A 22,434-nucleotide genomic window follows, 5' to 3' on the forward strand; every position below is an offset into this window, starting at 1 on the left:
TCAATAAAGTGGGAAAAGGGAAATAACGTGGTGAGTGCTGGTGGGATAATAGTTATTTTTCTGGGCCATTTAAGTGCAGTGCAGGTTGAGGAAGGGGGTCTTTGTAAACTGAGAAGGGTTTTTGTTGTTTGTTTTTGTTTTAAGGAAAGGTCCTTTTATGTTTTTCTTTCTTGTGAAAACCAGGTGATGATTTCCATTTTGCAGCAGAAATTAGGTGAAATCAGAAATAGCTGATTCATATACAAACCTAAGACCTTCCCCTCATTCAAGGACATAAATTCCTTCTCCTCCATGCAAACTTGCCTTCATTCTGTACACTTAGTTTGTGTAAACCATGTGTCTAGAAGGTCATAAAAGTAACTGGTAAGAGAAATTAAAAGCATACTCTTTGCTCTGACTCTTCCCTTACTTAAGCTTTAAATCATTCCAGGGAGAGGTATTGATTTAATCCCCTGTTTTCCCTATTTTTAATCCCCATTTTCCAGATGTGAAAACTGAGGCACACAAAAGCCAAGTATCTCACATGATCTCAAAAAGTTTCAAGGGATTAAGCAAGGTTTTGCTTTTGATAGGTCTGACTCTAGAACCTGTGTTAATAACCATTTCTCTCTTGAAGTGAAATTTTAAGTGGACAAAAACACACAGCTGTGATTTGGACTGGGCACTGAGAGGTGATGGTCAGGGAAGAGAAGAATTCAGTTTACTAACTCTACTTCCACATCCTTTGGTCTCCCCAGGCTGACAGGAAGATTATGGTGTTAAGAGCAGATTCTGAAGCTAGACTGCCATGAGTAAAATCCAGCTCTACTGCATACTAGCTTTGTGACTCATGGGGAGCTTACTTTAGCTCTCTTTGTCTTAGTTTTCTCAGCTATAAAAGAATATTGGTGACCATCTAATGGTGTGGTTTAAGGATTTTGTTAATGTATATAAATAGTACAAATATTTATAAATACCTGCTATTTGTACTCTGTTTTCCTAACTACATTTAATAGAAAACATCTTTGCAACTAATTAGATGCTTTATTATATATCTTAATGAAATTAATATTTTATATTACTCTTATATAAGCTTTATAGAGTGGCTAAGACTTTTTTTTTTTAAGATTTTATTTATTCAAGTGACAGCAGAAGAAGGCAGAGCTGCAGGCAGAGGGAGGAGCAGGCTCCCCACTGAGCAGAGAGCCAATGATGCAGGGCCTTGATCCCAGGACCCTGGGATCATGACCTGAGCTGAAGGCAGACGCTTAACCAACTGAGCATCCCAGGTGCCCCGAATGTCTAAGACTTTTAAGTGCTATGAAAAAATAGATTGGATCTTCTGTTTCTGGAACCTTCAAAAATTTGACCCTGGAAAAGTTTCTAGGAATTTACAAAATTTAATTGGCTATGTATACTTTATATTTAAGAACATTGGTAATTGAAGTGTCTGATGTCACATGTGCCAAAGATTAGCAAAGGGAGAAGAGTCTGGCATGAAAAGATTAAATCGGAGTGATGGACAACATAATACAAAATGTCCTGGATTTGACCTTCAACTTTACTACTTACTAGCCACATGTATTTGGACTATCCATTATACTTTAAGTTTTTTTGCTTGCATTATAGTGATAATAGTTCAAATTAATAGGACTGTTGTAAAGATTGAATGAATTTTATACATAGGCAGTGGTCTCAATAAATACTAGCTATTATTATTTCCTGTGGCTTTGGCTGCCCTTAAATTTCCACAGATTAATTGTGGGATGGCATAGAGGAAGAAAAATAATTTTCCCTTTTTTCTTCTGAGTCTTAGTTGAGACTCCTGTAATAAGTTCCGATTAACATAAGAAAAACAGAAGTTTATTAACATTTATGCCTCACGTATGTTGGAAACACCAAGGGAATAATGAGTAGTTCCTTAGGTGGCATAGAATTCAGGATTAAATATCATCTTAATAGGGAAAGGGGAGGAGGTATATAGGTGTTTTAGGGGGTAAGTGATTATTAGGAAGATAAATGGGCCCTTAAAGAATAGATGGGAGGTATCCATACTTTGTGACAGCGTTCCTCTGGGTGTGGCATCAACTTCAAGTCTTCTCTCCTGTGGTAAGAGTCATCCTTCCTTCGTTGATCCTTGAACTCATGTTGACAAACCTGTCTTTAGGCAGATAAAAGGAAGTTCAGGGAAAGGCTCTCCTTCCATTTGCTGTTTCTCAAGTGCTTTCAGCTCAAAATAATCAATATGCTAATGCTGCATATTTCAGGGTAGCATATCCTGAACTCCTACAGACATATTTTGGGGTGGCATGTTTAACTACCCTTCAATTAAGTAAACTCTTGTAGCTTTCATCTTGAAATCAAGTCACCAATATGCATTGTAAATTTTATTTCAACCTATTTACTTACTTAGAGAAAACAACTAAGAAGTAACTACTCACATACATAACACATACTCTACCATCACTTATTCTGTGTCACTTTAGGAATCGATGGCCCATTCACTTTGTATGTCTGTCACCTCTATGTTGAATTAATTTGATCCTTCTATTTTTGTTCACTCTAGCTCTCCCTCTTTCCTAGAGGATGCATTTCTATGAAATAGTGAAAAACAAAATGATATCTGAAGGGTAGGTAGCAATTAATTAGTTAAAATGAGAATTTAAAAAAAAAAACAATCAGGGCAGAGAAATAGCATGTGCCAAAGGCCTTTGGTTGAACAATATTGTAAGAGTTCCTGAAAGTTGATCAATGGACTAGAACAAACAAATGGCATCATAATTCAAAATGAGACTGAGTAGATGATATCAAAATTTTGAATTAAAAATGCTATATGATACAAAGATACGAAGTGGTAAATTGAATAAAAGAATCAAACAACCTAAACTTACTTGCAACCATTATTATGGGTGAAGGGTTAATATTCTCACCATTAACAGAGATCATTAAGAATATGTTGCTTTTTTTTTTTTTTTTTTAGATCATTTTATGTCTTTTAGTAAGGGCTTAGTTTTCTTCGCTTGGGTCCTGTGTATTTTACTCTTAATATGTTCTTATGGTTTTTACAACTTTTCTAGTTAATTCTAATTGGATTTTAGAGGAGGTGGGATTTTTATTTCTAGGTGGATGTTTTTGTACTAGAATACCATAAAGTATGAATTTGTGTGCATTTATATTATAGCCAATGACAGTAGCCTAAGAAATTTTAATATTTTTAAAATTATCAGTCTTTAGAGATGTATAACTTTGGACTCAAAGCAAAATGTATGAAACATTTATACCAATATTTGTACCATTTTCTTCATTTTTTAAAATAATATAGGACTTACACTTTGAATATTAACAGGTTTTAAAGATTGGATTAAATTGTCCTAAGATGTATATGAAAAAATAAATGCCAAGTAATAACTAAGATATGTATATTGAAATAAGAATTCCAATGGAAGTTTTACTATGCTGGATATTAGTAGAGCCATTATAATAAAATGAATTTGGCATTGGTTAGAAACATAAAAATAAATCATGGAAAGTAATATAGAATATTCAGATTTGCATACCTCTGGTAATAAAAAATGAGATTATTAAACCCCAAACTCCCATTGATATTAAGAAAACCTACTCAAAATACCAAATATGTATAATGGAATATATCAAATAAAGATAATACAATGACAAGTAGAGGTCAACATCCAGAAGAAGGGGATACAGTGAAGATAGCCTGCATTTGGGATTTCTTTTGGACTAGATGCTTCCTACTAAATCTTGAGGATTTGGGTAAAGGCTGAGATGTTCATCAGAGCTTTTACTAAAATCTTAGAGTTAGGGTGACAGAACATGCCCTTCCAAGGAGGATGGGGCTTGGTAAAAATACCACATTCTGTGTCTTTAAAAGGCTCAACCTAGCAAAGATTGTAAACCAGAGTACACAGCCATTGAAAGGATTGAAGATCAGCTGTGAATCATCTTCCCATCCCTGAAATTGTATTAAAGTGCCCCTATCTTTTTTCCTAAAACAAACAAACATCTTTTCTGGAGTAAAGTGACATCATAATACTTTAATTTATTTCTGTATTTTTATTTCTGCATTGTTTTCAGGTACACTACCTACCATACAAGAAAATAACCATACTCATGAAAAAATAAGAAACATGATTTAAAATCAAGAGCAACAGGCATACAAATCTTTGAGAGATCTAGAAATTGTAGTTATCAGACGCATGTCTAATATGTTTAGTTAGATGAAAGATAGGAAAAAATTTGGTAGAAAATTAGAAAATTTTATAAAAAGAACTAAATAACAGTTACCTAACTGAAAAACAAAAACCGAAGTTACACACTAATTATACTAAAAGACTTAGTGAATTGAGAGATCAGAGAAAAGGAAAAAAGAAAACAGTAAGAAATGGAGACACTAAAGGAAAGAAATACAGAGGATAAGGGAAAATAGATGATACAGTTAAAAGATGTTTAGAATTTCAGAAAGAATGAAGAAAAAATGAGGCTAAAACAAACTTTAAAGAGACAATGGTTGAAAATTTCTAAGTATAATAAATAAAAGAAAAACCACATTCATAACAAACCTTCCTAAAAAAATTTTTTTAAGGCAAAAAATATATTAAAAGCAGCTAGAGGAAAATTTAAAGTAGTTTATCACCCTGAAAGTAAACAACGATTAGACTTAAAAGAAGCTCTTTAAAAGAAGCCATTGAAGTCAGAAGACAATGGAATGTTATCTTTAAAGTGCCCAAAGAAAATAATAACCAAATTAGAGTTCTGTACACTATGAAAAAGCCTTATTATTAAAGGGGGGGAAAAGGTAACTTTAAGACTTCAATAAACTGTTTTCGTCACTACGAGAAAGGCACTAAAGTAAAAGTTTCTTTAGGCGTAGTAAAAATAATTTTAGAGAAAGACACTAAAGTAAAATTTTCCTTAAGCATAGTTAAAATAATTTTAGAGAGAAATTCAGTTTCTTAATAATAATTTCCAAATATCATGTTGTATGGAGCAAACAATGAATGTTATACTTTTTTTCTTTATTGAAATACACAAGAAAAATTTTCCTCTCCCATACCTCATAACAAAATACCATGAAAAGAAATGATGCCAAAAAAATTTGTCATAAATATATTACTTCAATCTAAATGAAATTGAAATTGATTTATTTTTATATTCATTCATTTATTCATTTTTACTGAAACATGGGAAGAAAACCCTAAATTTTTTAAAAAAGATTTCATTTATTTATTTATTTATTTGGGGTCGATTTTATTTATTTATTTATTTATTTATTTATTTATTTATTTATTTATTTAATTTATTTGCTGAACAGGGAGCCTAATGTGGGGCTTGATCCCAAGACCCTGAGATCATGACCTGAGCCAAAGGCAGATGCTTAACTGAGTGAGCCACCCAGGTGCCCCCAAAAAACCCTAAATTTAAAACAAATATCGGAGAGGTTAAATGAATTCAGTTTGATGTTTTGATGTAGAGTTCTTACTGTCCTTCAGTTGGTCAGGTATTCTGCCGTTCTTCCATAACTTCCTCCACAGATTCTGATGTTGGGACTAGGATGTTTTCACTTTTCGGAGCATTCTTTCTTCTTTTGTTCAGAATGATAGTCCCTGGAATTTTATTTTAGAGTTCAGTAAGGTGTTGGCTATCTCAACTCCCTCTTTTTCCCACCCCTAACTAATGCATCTATTTTAGGTGACTAAATTTCAGATGATCTTAATGTACCCTCACATGTGAATACTGCAATTGATACCCTAAACCTTTTAGTGCTGTAGGAGGGATCTCAGTACTAATGGTCACATATTTATTAATTCTCAGCTCTAGCGCATTAGCATCATCTCTTCTATGACTTTGTCCTCCTGTTTGGCAAGAGTGAGCATTGTTGACAAACAAGAATTGGAGAGATATGTCTGGATTTGAACAACCTATGACCACCACTAGAAACACTGTTCAAGAATGTACTAGATTAATGCATTACACCTTTAGTCTTCTGAATTTCTAAAAATAATTACATAATCAATCACATTATGGTCACACATTATAAGAGTGACTCCCATTTATCAAAAAATCAATAAAGGCAGAGTCACTGTATCACTATAATCATAACTCATAGACTGCTTCTAATACATATATTTTCTGCCAAATTTTTCAGCCAGAAATGAATAATCTGTATACTCTTTACCTGCTAATTAAATGCAGCTAAAAATTCCAGTTTGATCAAAAGGATACTTGCACCAATGTTAACTGATTTATTAACTATCAGTTGTTATGACCCAAGAAAAAATGCTTTCACATATCAGACTTTCTACATAAATTAGTAAGTAGATTTCTAAAATGTCATATGGGATACACTATCTTAAAAATTTCTTATATAGACTGTAATATAGTCTCATAGAGTGAAAGGTGATTTTGTGTATGCACGTTGCTCATTCATGTTTATGTGGGTTTTGGGATCTGTATGTTGAATTTGTGTATTTGAATGATGCTAATTGTGGGTAAAATTGTGAACAGAGCATATTTTATCTCTATGGCTATCCTCCTAAGCCTTTTTTTAAAGACTTATTTTTCTCCTCTTGTCTGGAGATGCTCTGATAACCATCAGAGAGACAGTCATTCACAGAATTATTTTCTGCAAGAGATTTTTGCTTTCACTCTTATCCCTGTTTATTAAACAAAAATCATATCCTAGTAAAGGAATATTATTGTTCTTGTTGAGAACAAGATGAGAAGAGATGAGAAAAGGGATAAAGGATGAAAGGGGGGAAGGGGAAAGAAAGAGGAGAAGAAAAGAAGAGGGGGGAAAAGTTTCTTAAAAGAAAGGAGAGTATCTCATGAAGCTCAGTGGAAAAGAGCTGGAAAGAAACTAAGTATCAAAGCAGCACCTGGCAACTTGGCCAAGGAGTGAGATTTGTGTTAAAAGTGGTGACAGTGGAGCACCTGCATGGCTCAGTTGGTTAAGCTTCTGACTCTTGGTTTTGGCTTAGGTCATGATCTCAAAGTTGTGAGATCACAAGCCCCACTTGAGGCTCCATACTCAGCACAGAGTCTGCTTGAGATTCTCTCCCTCTCTTTCCCCCCTCTGGCCCTCCCCCAATTCATACATGCTCTAAATAAATCATACATACATACATACATACATACATACATACATACATACATACATACTTTTAAAAAAAAAGAGTGATGACAAGTTCCTGGAGAGAGATAAATGTCCTTTTAAGGGAGGGAGGGAGGGAGGAAGGAAGGAAGGAAGGAAGGAAGGAAGGAAGGAAGGAAGGGAGGATGGGAGGATGGGAGGAAGGAAATGAAGGTAAAGAATGGAACAAAAATAAGTATCTTTGAAAGGACAAATATCTTCAAAATTATTGTAGGAGCTTAATTAATTTAAATTCCTGGAGCTGTGAATTTTTAAGCAGGATATTATATAATTTTATGTTTATTCTTCATAGAAAAAATCATTCAGCTGTACTGTGTTAGTAAATGCATCTTGCAGAGGATAGTTTATATAAATTCATTTTTTAAATGAATATACTTTATTTTTTGAGCAATTTTAAGTTTATAGTAAGGTTGAGCAGAAAGTACAGAGTTCCCATAAACACCCCTCCCCTGCCTTTCCCCATTACCCTTATTATTAGCATCTTGCATTAGACTTGTATGTTTGTTACAATTAATGAGCCAATATTAATATTATTAACTAATGTCCATAGTTCACATTAGGGTTCATTCTTTGTGTTGTACATTCTGTAGTTTGACATGTGTAATGATACATATCAACCATTATAGCAGCATATAGAATAGTTTCACTGCCCTAAAAAAAACCCTATGCTCCATTTATTAATATCTCTCTTCCTCTCTCTGAACCCCCGACAACCTCTGATCTTTTTACTGTCTCTTGTGTTGCCTCATTGAGAACATCATATAAGTAGAATCATACAGTATATAGTATTTTCAGATTGAATTCTTTCACTTAGCAATATTTATTTAATGTTCTTCAATGTCTTTTCATGGCTTGATAGCTCATTTCTTTTTTAGCACTGATTCATACTCCACTGCATGAACATACTATGGTTTATTCATCCTGAAAGACAGTTTGTTAGGGTTTCCATAACAAAATACCACAGACTGGATGGCTTAAGCAACAGAAATTTATTTTCTTATGGTTCTGAAAGCTAGAAATCTAAGATCAAGGTGTTGAAAGGTTTGATCAAGGTGTTGGAAGGTTTGGTTTCTTCTCTGGCCTCTCTCCTTGACTTGCAGATAACCATCTTCTCACTGTGTTGTTGCATTGTCTTTCTTTGTTCATACACATCCCTTGTTGTCTCTTTGTGTTTCCAGATTTTCTCTTTTTATAAGGATACCACTCAGATTGGATTAGGACCCATTCTAATGATCTCTTTTAAATTTATCACCTCTTTTAATGTTCTATCTCCAAATATAGTTACATTCTGAGGTACTGAGGGTTAGGGCTTCAACATACGAATTTTGAAGGTACACAGCAGAGCCCAAAACAGACACCTTATTTGCTTCCAAGTTTTGGCATTTAGGAGTAAAGCTGCTATGAAAACTTATGTGTAAGTTTATATATGAATATACATTTTCAACTCAGTTAGATGAATACCTAGAAACACAATTGGTGAATTATATGGTAAGAGGATGCTTACTTTATATGAAGGAAGTATGTGTGTATGTGTGTATTTTATATCAAGAATATGGTTAGTTTTATAAGAAACTGCCAAAAATTTGACAGTTTTTGCACAAACACATGTGCATGGAACACAGGTATCTATTAACAGCCTGTGCTTGCAACTGTGTACTAATCTTTTAAGCAATAGTTTATCCCAAGCTATGTGAATACTGATACCTACGTTAGAACACACCTAAGACAACCTTGTCTACTCCTCTCTTTATTTTTCAAACAGTTTTATTTTGAAAGAATTCTAGATTCACAGAAACGTGTGACAATAGTACAGAGAGGTCCCGTGTAACTTACATTGAGTTTCCCCTATTAATTAATCTTACATTAACTAGAGTACAATATCAAAACCAGGAAATTGGCATTGGTGTAACATGTATGTAGAGTTTAAATCATTTCCTTACGTGTGTAGATGATGCCACGACTGCAATCAAAGAATTACTCCATCCTCACAAAATATGTTTTTTTTTCTCATACTAACACTTCACAATAAGACCTACTCTCTTCTCCCCAATCATTCCTAATCTCTGCTAACTACTAGTATGTCCTCTATTTCCATAATTTGTTATTTTAAGAACAATACGTAAATGAAATCACAATATATGAATTTTTGAGATTGGTACTATTCTTATCCAGCAAAATACTTTTAGGTCCATCCAAGCCGTTCAATATGTAAATAGTTGACTCATTTTTATTGCCTGGTAGTACCCATGGTATAGATGTACCACAAGTTGTTTAGCCGTTCATCTGTTGATGGACATTTTGCATGTTTCTAGTTTTGGGATATTTGAAACAAAGCTGCCATGAACATGCTAATACAAGATTTCTTGTAGCCATATGGTTTCATTTCTCTGTGATAAATGTTAAAGGAGTGTTATTTCTGGTTTGAATGTTAAGAATGCTTAATTGCTGGGTTTTTTTTGTTGTTGTTATTGTTGCTGCTGCTGCTGTTTTTTTAAAGAAATTGATGAGTTATTTTCCAGAAAAGCTGTACCATTTTACATTATCACTAGCATTGTATGGTAGATCTTTTTTTCTCCTCATTCTTGCAAGCACATCTATCTCTACATACACATTAATCTATACACACACACACACACACACACATATATATATATATATAAAATTCTATACATATATAATTTAATTTCTTCAATAGTTTTAGGGCTATTCAAATGATCTATTTCAAATTGTGTGAGTTGCAGTCTAAAGATTTGATCATTTTCATCTAAATGGTAAAATCCATGTATGTACAGTTATTTGAATTTCCCCTTATCCTTTTGATAGCTGTAGTGTCTACAGTAATATCTCTGTTTCATTCCTAGTGTTGGTCATTTGCATTTTTTTCCTTTGTCAGTGTTCCTAGTGGTTTGTCAATTTTATTAACTTTTTTCTTAAACCACCTTTTGTCTTACTGATTTTCTTTTGTTGAATTCACTGATTGCCGCTCTTACCTTTATTTTCTTCTTTCTGCTTACTTTGCATTTTTTTTCCTCTTTTATACTTTCTTAAGGTGGGGCATTGATTATTGATATGAGACTTTGCTATTTTTTAATTTATGAGATTTCCCTTTTATCTTTCTGTTATTGATTTTGATTTGTTTTTCTAATACTGATTTCACTGTGGTTAATGAACATACTGTGTATAATTTCAGTAATTTTAGTTGGGACTTGTTCATGGCCCTGGATTGTTAAAAGTTTTGTGGCACTTGAAAAAAATGTGTATTGTGTAGTGGTTGGATGACGTGTACTGTTAATTGTAGAGTAGATCCTGTTGATAGATTGCATTGTTGAGTAATTATATATCCTTGTTGATCTTCTGGCTAGTTGTTCTACCAGTTGTTAAGAGACAGGTGTTTAAATTTTCATAGTATATTTGTGGACTTCTGTATTTCTGTTTTTAGTTGTGTCAGTTTCTGCTTTACATAATACATAGTTATGTTATTTGGTACACACACACTTAGTATTGCCATATGTTATTTTTTTATATTGACCATTTATATATAATATAATTGTTGATGTTAGGGTTTAAGCATAACATTTTACTTTGTTTTTTATGATTGTTTCATATTTTTAACTCTCTTTTATTTTCCCTGACTTCCTGTAGTCTACCTAACCATTTCTTTAAATTCTGTTTTGATTTGTCTTTAGGTTTCAAGTGTATCTTTTTGTGTATCTCGTTTATAGTGGTTGCTGTAGGTATTACATCGCACATATACAACTTATCAAGTCAATTGTTCCTCCATTTGTAATGTAACTGTCATAAAAGTAAACAATTTCTCTACATATGTGAGACCACGTTATCCTTTTTACTTGAACTAAACATTGAATATAGTTTAGAAATCTCAAGAAGAAAGTCTGTTGTGTTTACCTATAATTTTGTTTTTCCATTTTCTTTTTTCCTTCTCTATACTGCAAGATTCCTTTTTGTGTACTTTATTGTTGTTGTTGAAAAGGTTCTTATATAGATTCTTTCAGGGTAGGTCTACAGGATAAACAAACTCTTTCCATTTATCTTCTCCTAGAATGAATTTATTTCCCCCTTCATTACTAAATGATCATTTTGCCAGATATTGAAGTTGGGGTTGGCATTTCTTTTAACATTTGAAAAATATTGTTACTTCGTTATGGCTTGAGTGATTTCTGACAAGAAATGAGAATGATTTCTGACTCACCTGTGATTTGAATTGTGTTTAGTCTTTAGTTTCTAGAGGTTTGACCATAATGTATGTTGACATGAATTTCTTTGAGTTTGTCCTATTAGGGGCTCATCCAGCTTTTTAACTCTGTAGGCATGTGTTTTAACACATTTAGGAAATTTTCAGCTATCATTTCTTCAAATACTCTTTTTAAGTCCCTCCTTTTCTTCTGGGAGTCTATTAGTATGAATGTTACTTCATTTATTAATAGTCGTAAGGCTTCCCTGAGGTTTTTTTTTTTTTCATTTAGTCTATTTTCAGTTAAGATTTATATTGTTCTATCTCCAAGTTCACTGATTATTTTTACTATACTCTTCATTATGCTGTTGAGCTGCCTTAGTGATTTTTGGGTTTTGTGTTGTTGTTTTTTTTAATTTTAGTTATTGTATTTTTCAGTTTTAAATTTCCTTTTAGTTCTTTATATATTCTATTTCTTTGCTAAGACTTCCTTTCTTTGTTTCAGCATGTTCATATTTGATCATTGAAGAGTTACATATGATGGCTGCTTTAAAATCTTTATCGGGTAATTCAAACATCTGAGATGTTTGAAGCAACAAGAAAACTCAGGGAACTCAGCATTATATCATTCCTTGGGTCCCGAAGTCCTGGCCAGTCTGCCTTCATTCTACATTTCCAGAGTCTTCTTAATTTGTTTTGTGTATACTTTCTAGACTTTCAGTTATGCTTAGCAGGATAAATAGGGAGAAGTGCATTCATATATGGAATGTAAAGGGAAGATGCTATGGTCTGAATTTTGTCCCTGCAGAATTCATATTTTGAAGCCTTAAGCCATAGTGTGACTGTATTTGGAGTAAGGCAGTGATTAAAGTTAAATGAAACACCAACAGGATTAGTGTTCTTATAAGAGATACAGAGAGCACACACTGTTTTTACCATGTAAGGGCTATTGCAAGTGGGCAGCAATCTGCAGTCCAGGAATAGAGCTTTTGCCAGGAATTGAATTGGTCAGCACCATGATCTTAGACTTTCCATCCCCCAGAACTGTGAGAGAATAAATTTCTGTTGTTTAAGTGAGCTGGTCTATGGTATTTTGTTATGAGTAAGACAGAAGGAAAGGAAAGGAAAAAACAAAGTCCCCCTCCTTTTCCTCTTTTAATCTCATTAGTAAATTCTAAATGTATAATAATGAAATTTCTAGAATGTGTTTAAATCCCAGTGGCTTGGAGAGCCTCAGTGTTTATCAACTTTTTTCAAGTGCCATAGTGAGAAATAGACCAGATCATGATGGTGGAAGATCTTGAAAAGTAGAGTTAGCCACAACTTATTTTTAAAATTGGATTGTTCCCCTTCTGAGCATAGTTAATCTTTGTGGCCTATTTTCTGCACACCAGCAGTTCAAAAATAGTAACTATGAGCCCCTATTGTGTACCAGACACTGTCTTTATCTCTTTATTTTCTGTGGGGGCCTTTGTAATATTTGGTTGTCTATCATACACATCTACTTATTATTGTTGTGGAATATGCCATTGTGTGTTTTAATTTGGGCCACATTGTCTCATTTCCTTCTACAAAAGCCAAAAGAAAAGAATTGCCCTGTCCTTGACCTTATCAGGTAGAATATGAATACATAACTCAGTCTTACCCCTTCGATGCTCTTATAGAGGGCTTTGAATACAGAACAAATAATACAAAGTTGAAAGATATTTAGTGTTCATTTAAAGTAATAGTGGTATTGATAGTGTGTTGTGGGGGGAAAAAAAAAAGATAGTGTGTTGTGTCTGAAAGTGGTCTGCTGAAAGAATGGAAGAATTTTGGCCAAATTCTTTATATTGAAATAAGGTTGCTGTCTTTTTTATTCTTAGCTTGCTAGAGCTATCACCTTAGATTCTGAACTTCGTCCAAATCTAGTTTTCAACTTTTGTTCAGTTCTGTGATCCCTCATTATCCTTCCACTTGATTTAATGTATTTCTCTTTTATTCATCCTCCCCCAGACCTCTAAGATAAACAGATTTGTTCCTGTCACTTGTAACCAAGAAACCTAACAGATACAGAAATCAGTACTGAGAAAGGCATATAGACATCAGACGTGTAAAGAAAATGTAGAAAGCCTCAGACTTGCCTTCTTGCCTAGCTCGGATAAAAGGGAGTGAATATTCCATTAATTTTTTCAAAATGAGAATCTGGCAACTCAAGATATGTAGTGTGAAAAGGAGTGTCAGAAATATCAATTGTATTCATATGGAATCAAAGGTTCATTGGCGACAAGGCTCTGGATGCTGGTCCCTTGAACCGTATAAGGGACATGAGGAATTCAGTTACTGCTGAAGGTAATCGGTGCTTCTGAATGAAAATAGCTGGAAGGAAAAAAAAGAGAACAAATTCCTCAACTGTCTAATTAAATAATACAAAATACTATAAAGTACCATAAAATGATTTTTATAAATATTTCTACTTGTGATGGTTTATTTTATGTGTTAACTTGACTGGGCTAAAGGATGTACAGATTGCTGGTAAAATATTTTCATGTGTATCTGTGAGGGTGTTTCTGGAAGAGATGAGCTATTGAATCATGAAGAAGATAACCCTCACCAATGCAGGTTAGTATCAGCCAATCTGTTGAGAGCCTGAATAGAACAGAAGGCAGAGGAAGGGCAAATTTACTCTCTTTATTTGAGCTGAGACCTCTATCTTCTCCTGCCCTCAGAAATTGGCATCCCTGGTTCTTGAGCATTCAGATTGAGAGCCTGACTCTTGCCTTTGGCTCCCCAATTCTTAGGCCTTTGGAATCACAGTGGGAATTAACACCATTAGCTCCCTTGGTCGTCAGTCCTTTGGATTCAGACTAAATTACACCATCATCTTTCCTTCTTCTCTAGCATGTAGATGGAAATTGTGGGACTTCTTGGCTTCCATAATGTGAGTTAATTCCTTTAATAAATCTCTCTATAGATAGATACATAGATAGATAGATATAGATCCTATTGGTTCTGTTTTTCCAGAGTATCCTGGCTAATATGGAGAGTGAGTGTAAGGATCAGAATTGTCTAATAAGCAGGTATATTTAGAGACTATTATATGATTATGAGGGTTACTGGGAACAAAACAATGAGCAGCCCACTAAAGTCCCTTATTGATTTTGGGGGCTTCTAACTTATTTCTCAATCTGAATTAGTTCACAATTCCAGAGTTCCTTGAAGGGAGAAGAGTCCATATAGTTTTAAGAAAAGACGATGTAACACCACCAAAATTTGTATTCTAGTTTTTTTCTACCCTTTAACAAGATTCCTAGGCTGAAAGGATACAAGAAAAAATTAAATCATAAAAAATGTCAGGACTTTTAGCATCTTGGCCCTGAGAACACTAATTCCTCTTCACAACAAATAGTAGGCTTACTAAACGAAGTCTTCAACTTCATGGAGGAGGGGTTATAGAAATGGCAAAACACAAACCACTGGAACTCCATTCCTACCAAAGTCGTAAATTCTCAGATGCCTGGGGAAGTCTCAGAGGTGAATACAACTGTTAAGACCTGTAAGATGTAGGGGAGATAATTCCCACACATTCTCATTGCATCTTCATGTGACCAAATACAAAAGACACGTGACATTGAAGAATAACAATGGATTACATGATAAATACCAATAGCAAAAGCGAATTTCTTACTAGAGCAAAATTGCATTGCCCCTAGCATCTGGTGACAAACATTTGGTCATTAGTCTGATAAATAGAAAACAGAAGAAGCAGTTAACTTGCACCTGGTAAGTATAATATCTCATGCTTACCAACATGCTCTAGTATTCGTCATGCACCTAGGCAAAGAGAGAGAAAAAGAAAGCATTGTGTCAGTTGGGGTGATTGATTTTTACTGTCAAGCAAAAATAGGTTTCTGCAACACAGGGTTGCCAGGGAGAAGTTATGGGTGGAACTTAATGGGGTCTATTCCAAGGCCTAGTGGTAAAGGTTAAAGAAATAATGGTAAAGCTAATCTACAGTTATTACTTAGGTGTGTGGGCATATTTGGAAGTAGTGATGACTGAAAGGAAACTTAGGACTTCTGGTGATCTTCTGAGTCTATTTTTCATTCTCAGTTTGGGTTCATAGTGTTATTAGTTTGTGAAAACCTACTGAAGTGCACATTTATGTGCATTTTTCTGTGTATTATATACTTGGATAAAAAGGTTTTATTTAAGTCAATAGAAGACTCAGCAGCCTAATATAGGCAAGACTATATCCCTCAGAAATAAAAGTTTTTGTTATACCCTTGGTTAAGTGCTCCTGATCAGCTGAGATGCTAGCTGAAAACAAAGAGTCATTAAATGGGATTGGAAGACAGGAGTCATAAATACTGGTGGTGCCATTGTGACTAGTTGCAGGCATAGAGACTGTAGTGTCCCTTGTAGCCCCCTGCCCTTTTTTGTTGTTGTTTTTCTCGCATTTATTTATTCATTCATAGTGATTTTATTACTTTTCTATCATATTTAGTCATTATATTTTTATAAAGTGTTATGTTATTAATTGTATTGATCTTTTAGTCAATATTTTGCAAACTATCAGGAGAGAATCAAGATAGATGAGTATGCTTTACCCCCAAATCATGGATTTACAAGTTGGATAGGGTAACTTGTTTCTACCCAAGACTTTGAATCTGGAGTTGGTAACACAAAGTCTAAGAGAAGGTTAAAATTCATACCGGGTGAATGCAGAGATAGAGGAGTGCTAGGTATATTGTCCACAGTGATGGCCTTCTGGTCAGATAGTTCCTGGTGGTTTTGTGCTAGCTACTTTTTGTACTCCCAAGGTTTGCCTTGGCCTTCCAATTCTGTTTCTACTAGTATTTTAATCTAAAATTGAATTTTTTATAAATGGCAGTCAAGGAATTTTAGCCTTATGTTAGACCACTTCTTAAGAGTAGGAAGGTTTGTCTAGTTTTTTGTCTGAGACACTTATGAACTTGAGAGGGTGTCAGGTGACGCTCTTTCCTGAAATTCTGCAATATAACTGTAACTTTTAAGTTGCAGTGCCATATCCTCTTCAGTGCTTTTTGCAAGGGCCTGAGCTAGGCACTCAAATACTAGATTAAAGCAGTTCATTCCTACTTCCTAAGGCTGCCTCTCCTTCATCCACATTTCAAAATTAATTTACAAATACTGAAAATGGGCTGGTATATTTTAGGACCTGCAGGCAAAATAAGCTACAATCCAGATCAGATCGAGCTGGAATTTCCAGTTCTTAGGTTATTGCTTCTATCTCATAGCTCTCTAATATAAGTGTTCTGACTTTAATGCATAAGCTGAGATATTTCTTTATCCTTTAATGGCACTGTTTATCATATGCCAAATTCTGTGCTTAGTCTTATAAGTATAAAAGCAAATACTCTATTGTGTCTGTCTTCAAGAGCTTAAGAAATATTAAGGAAAGGAGACCTATAAACATCTAATTCTTTGTAATATTCTAAAGTCAGGAATCTGCAAAGTGTGCATAAGAATATGGAACAACACTTAGGCCAGCAATGAGAGGATTGCATTCAGGGAAGATTTTCTAGAGGAGTTGCCACCAGAGATAGATATTAAAGATAAAGGAGTATTTCTACAGGCAGAGGACATAAAACTGTGCAGAGTGTGTGCCAGGCAGTATAAGCCCTAAGGAGTGCAACTAAATGAATATATGTTGGGTCATTACAGCCAGACTGGCATCACAATGTAAAGTATGAGACATGATTAGTAAGCAGTGATTCTGGAGAGCAGAAAAAGCCAAAGAAAGACCCTGTACACCATGTGTTATGGACTGAATATTTATGTCCCCAAAATTTGTATGTGGAAACCTTAACCCCCAAAGTGATGGTAATTAGAGGAGGGCCTTTGGGAGATAATTAGGTTTACATGAGATCATGAGGGTGGAACCTCCATGATAAGATTAGTGACTTCCTTATAAGAAGAGGAAGAAAGACCAGTTTTTTCTTTCTCATGGGAGGACACAATGAGAAAGCTGCAGGCCAGAAAGGGGGCTCTCACCAGGAATCAAGTCTGCCAGCATCTTGATTTTGGACTTCCCAGTTTCCAGAACTGTGAGAAATAAATGCCTGCTTTTTAAACCACTTGTTCTATGGTATTTTGTTATAACAGCCGGAACTGACAAGACATCATGGTAAAAGCTTAGAAATAGCAAAATGGTAATTGAACATAAATTCAAAGAAAAAATTGGATCGTGAAATTAGTAGGATTTGCTAATGGGTTGGCTATAGTGATGAGGTTGGAAGAGAGCTCTAAATGGAATCTTGGTTTTCTTTTTTAATCAGGGAAAAAAGAAGAGTTAGTATGCTTGAAGCCAGGTGTACAGTATTATAATAAATTAAACATAACTAAATTCTTTGTACTGAGGCTTGGGTGAAATGAAAGCTTGAGGAGATAATAAGGTTTTTCAGTCCTGGTGAATCATATTAGCTTATCTAGAACTGAACTAACAAGACACAAGAAGTAAGGAATATTTCAACCCATGTCATACTGGAGCCAGCAAACATTGCCTTTCTTTACAACTGTGATTTCAGTGACATTACATTGGTAGTTTTGTATTAGCCATGATGGAAAGTACTTGTGCATAGAGATAGGCAAATGCTATAAATCAGTATTTGACATTTTTTCCCCCAGAGAGTCCATTATTAAACATTTACCAGAATATCACTGGATCGGCCATAGAGATAGACACTTCTCAAAAAAAAAAAAAAAATCTACAAAGCCAGCCATTAAGCATCACGAAAAACACTAGAAGCAACTCCAGAAGGACCATAGTCATCATGATAGGGGGGAAAAAAGGAGAAAAAAAAAAAAAACCCACAACCTATAACAATAGTATAGTATGAGTAGATGATGTAGGTTCCAGGTTGGGTGCTACTATAAATTCCCCATCTAAACTTAAATAAATCATTTGACATCTGTGTGTCTGAGTGTTTTTGCCTGTCAAATAGAAATAATGATTTGCACAGAAGAATAAATGTTAAAAGCTAAATGATTATTATGAGAAGTTTGACTTGCTATACACATGTGAGATATTAGTAATTTAGGGTTCCGAAATCAACAAAGTATGTTTAGACTTCAAAAGTATCACTAAATCTTGCCTTTGGCACCATCTTACTTGACTTGAATTCTTTAAACTCCAGTGGTCTACAGGGAATTTAATGGCTTTCTATGCATTGGAATTATACAATTAGTCCTTTCTTGGTGTTGGTATGTTTTGCTATCAATAAAGGAAAGAGGGGTCCTTTCTGATGTTTGTGCTTGGGAAATCTAGAATGCAGCTGTATTTCTTGTTAAGTGCCTGAGAGCATGACATTGATGATTTTAAAATCAACTCAAATTAATTTTTACTGTGTAAATTGGAATGTGTTTCCATGGTCAATTTTTTTCTTGTTCAATTTCTGAAGACGTCTTGTGATGCTGCTGAAAGAATGGTAGCTGCCAGTTCACAACCACACACTGGTTCTCTTGGGTACAAGTGCTCTGCCCTTCCAATATAAAATGTTATTCTCTGTCCTTAAACAAACAAACAAACAAAAAAATTTTTTTAAGATTTTATTTATTTGAGATAATGAATTAGAGAGAGCACAGGAACAGGGGAGTAGAAGAGGAGGAAGAAGCAGGCTCCCCACTGAGCAGGGAGCCCATCGTGGGGCTCTATCCCAGGACCCTGGGATCATGATCTGAGCCGAAGGCAGAAGGTTAACTGACTGAGCCACCCAGGCGCCCACAACCAAAAATTTTAAATTAAATTTCGGTTGTTTATACTTAGAATTGTCTGCCCCTCTTCCATGTCCTCGTCTTAAGCAGTCTGCCCTTCAAGGCTCACTTTGAGTACCACCTCCATGAAGTTACTCCAGTGACTCAGCTCCTAGTGATTCTCCCACTTCTGTAGAAACAGCTCAGTTTTAGTACTTGATTATGTTCTAGTTTATAGAATGCATGTGAGCCTGTTTCCTCCAGAAGAATATATTCTTTTGATAATAGAGACAAAATCTTTTTGTCTTACTGTATCTTTCATAATATGTGGCTTGGGGTAGACCTGGAATAATTTCTATATGAATTCTTGCTGATAGATGTAAGTACATGTATATCAAGAAAATCCATATTTAGAACTAACATGTACATGTTCCGTACACAGTCAGGTAAAAATAGGTGATAGAATTCAAAAACATATGCGGTCACTTAATATATACATGATGGGATGATGTATTAATCGAAGAGATTTTTTGAGAGTTAATTTATCCGTTATATTTGAAGCCACTAGCTTCTTAGAAGATTTTCCTCTCTCGCCCATGATGAATATCTAATTCGTGTGTTTTAAATTTAGAAAACATGAATTAATTGCTGAAACTATTTCTTTGGAGAATCGGTACTTAAAAAATCCCCCTGAAATAATAATATTTTCAGATAAATTGTGAGGATGCTTAGCCAGCGCCTTTGCTCATCGTTCTGACAAAAAGAATGTCGTGAATCATTTTGTTATTAATTCTCCCTTAGTAAAGGATTATAAAAAAATAATGTGGAGAAACAAAAGCAGCTAAATGTAGCAACTCCTATGGCATTTTTCCTTGCTGGATCTCAGCTGTCTCACTCAGTCTGAGAAGGTGCCCCATGAGGGCACGTGGTTTTGAGTACAGAGTGGCTGTTCTCTGGTGCCTGGTATCTAAGCCACTTCCTTACACTCTGGTAAAGCAGACAGTGTTGCCACAATCTTCTTCATGTTCTTAGCCACCACTGTAGTCCAGTAACATTTAGACATGTGTATCAAAAATATAATGTAGAGTTCCTTTCACATGCCTTCATTAATTTATGAATTCCTCCATTATTCATCCATTTATTTATTCATCATTCATCAAATAATTCAGTGCCTCTTGAGAGCATTTTATGCACTGGGAATATCACAGTAAATATAATATTCCTCACATGGAACTTATCTGGGAAGACAGATATTAAATAGTTAATCACACAGATAAACATATGGAGTGGGACAGTGAAATTCCCTCATCTACAGTGTGAATGTGCAAAGACAATGTAAGTTTTAAAATTTTGTCTATAACATATCTGAGTTTTCACCTGCATTTCCCACCCACTGCCTTGTTAGAAAAATTAAATGTTCAATATAATATGAAGTTCATTATGATCTACTAACTTAATAGTATCCTTTGTTGGATTACACTTTCCATCCCTCAGATAATGCCCTCTTTTTGCCCTCTCCCAAGATGAAATCTACAGGAATGAGGGAAGGAGTGTGTGGTTCAGGCATACTTGTGTCTGTGGGGTAGGATGAAAGGAGTTCCAGGGCTTGTGCTGGGTTTTTTTGTTTTGTTTTGTTTTTGTTTTGTTTTGTTTTAATTGTATTTTATTTATTTGAGAGAGAGAGAAAGCAAGCATGGCGGGGGGGGAACAGAGGGAGAGGGACAAGCAGACTCCTTGTTCAGTGGGGAGCCCTATGTGGGGCTTGATCCCAGGACCCTGAGATCATGCCCTGAGCCAAAGTCAGACATTTAAACGACTCAGCCACCCAGGTGCCCCTATAACCTCCTGGGTTCTGATGCTAAAGTCTGTAACTGGTGAACCTGTGGTCCATTCTTATGCCCATCTCAGTGCCCCAGAAAGTCGTTTACCATCTTCCCCCTTGCGAGTTACACATTTCCTTGTTCTCACTGAGTATGTTCATGAGTCTTTACTGCCTTCCTCCATTTGGTCCTCTGGCCTCCACTGAGTAGGCAGTTTGCACCAGCATCCCAGGCCCTGTGAGAGGCCAGCCGTCTTTCAATCCTACATCCATACCACAGAGGAAATAAAAACAGCTGTGGAAATAAACGTCAAGCCCTCTCTCTCCTTGGTTACGATAGATTGTCAGATTCACTTGGATATGGTGTCTCTCCAGGTCTACGTGTGACAGCCTCCTCCCGGAGGCACAAACAGGTAGCAGGGCAAGCCCTCAGCACATTCTTGAGTCTTTGCTGGCCTTTCTCCAGCCTGTGAAGCTGGGAAAGAGCAAGCTTTTCTTTTACTTCCCCGAGATACTCTCCAGATGCATAGAGCCGGTCCAGCTGCCAGATCCTCCTCTGGAGAGGGGTCTTCTCTCCATTGTGCACAGGCCTAGCTCTTTATATGATAAATGTGAGATATTAAGGCCACCTGGACAGTTTCCTCAATTGATACTCAACTGCTTTACCTAGTTTTTTTTTTAATGTGAGAAGCTGAATATTACTTTGATATTTTGCTTTTACATTTTATTTGTTATAAAATATTGAATCTCCCACAAATGGGCACCACATATGAGTTCTGGCACTGAGATCTGGTACTCAAACAAGAGGAAATCATATCAAAATATTAGTCCCCTAACATAAATAATTATAAGTTATAGTAGATTCCATAAAGGAAAAAGGAAAAGATGCATTAGGAGAGTATAACTGGGGAATCTACATCCCTGTGGTGGAGAAGACCTGAGTAGGAGTTATTATGATGACATCTGAAAGCTAAGCATGAGTTAGCCAGAACCTGAAATCTTGGATGTTCCCTTCTTTTTTTAAACTTACTAAAACAGTTTATATTGTAGGACATTTAACTCAAAATAATACCTGCCAAACAGCAGATCCCAACATACTTTCAGCCACACCTACATACAAATCACCCCAGTCGTTCAATCAGCCCAATCACCTTGAATGCCTCAATAAAATCTTTTTTAGGCATGTGTTGATAATCTGTCTGCTTCTTCCTTCTGCCTTGGAATGTACTCCTCAGCTAAAGCTGAATAAGACATCCCTCTGTTCAAAAGCAGCCAGAGGCTTCCCTCTGATTTGGAGAAGAAACCCAAATCCTGCTACTTATTTTCCCACATTGCTCCCTGCTCCAGTCATGATCAGCTCCTCCCTGTTTCTTGATCAGGCCACTTCTCTATCAGAAACTCGTATGTGCTTGTCCCACCTGGAACAGACACCTACCTGGCTGTGTGCATGTGATTCATAACCTCACATCTTTCAGGTGTCTACTTAGATGTCACCTCAGTAGTGACACTTTTCTCACTATCATACTTAAAATGGACTTTCTTTCTCCTCACTTTTTCCGT

This window comes from Ursus americanus, chromosome 19, assembly GCF_024610735.1.
Source record: "Ursus americanus isolate L20-20 chromosome 19, mUrsAme1.1.p, whole genome shotgun sequence".
Lineage (NCBI taxonomy): Eukaryota > Metazoa > Chordata > Mammalia > Carnivora > Ursidae > Ursus > Ursus americanus.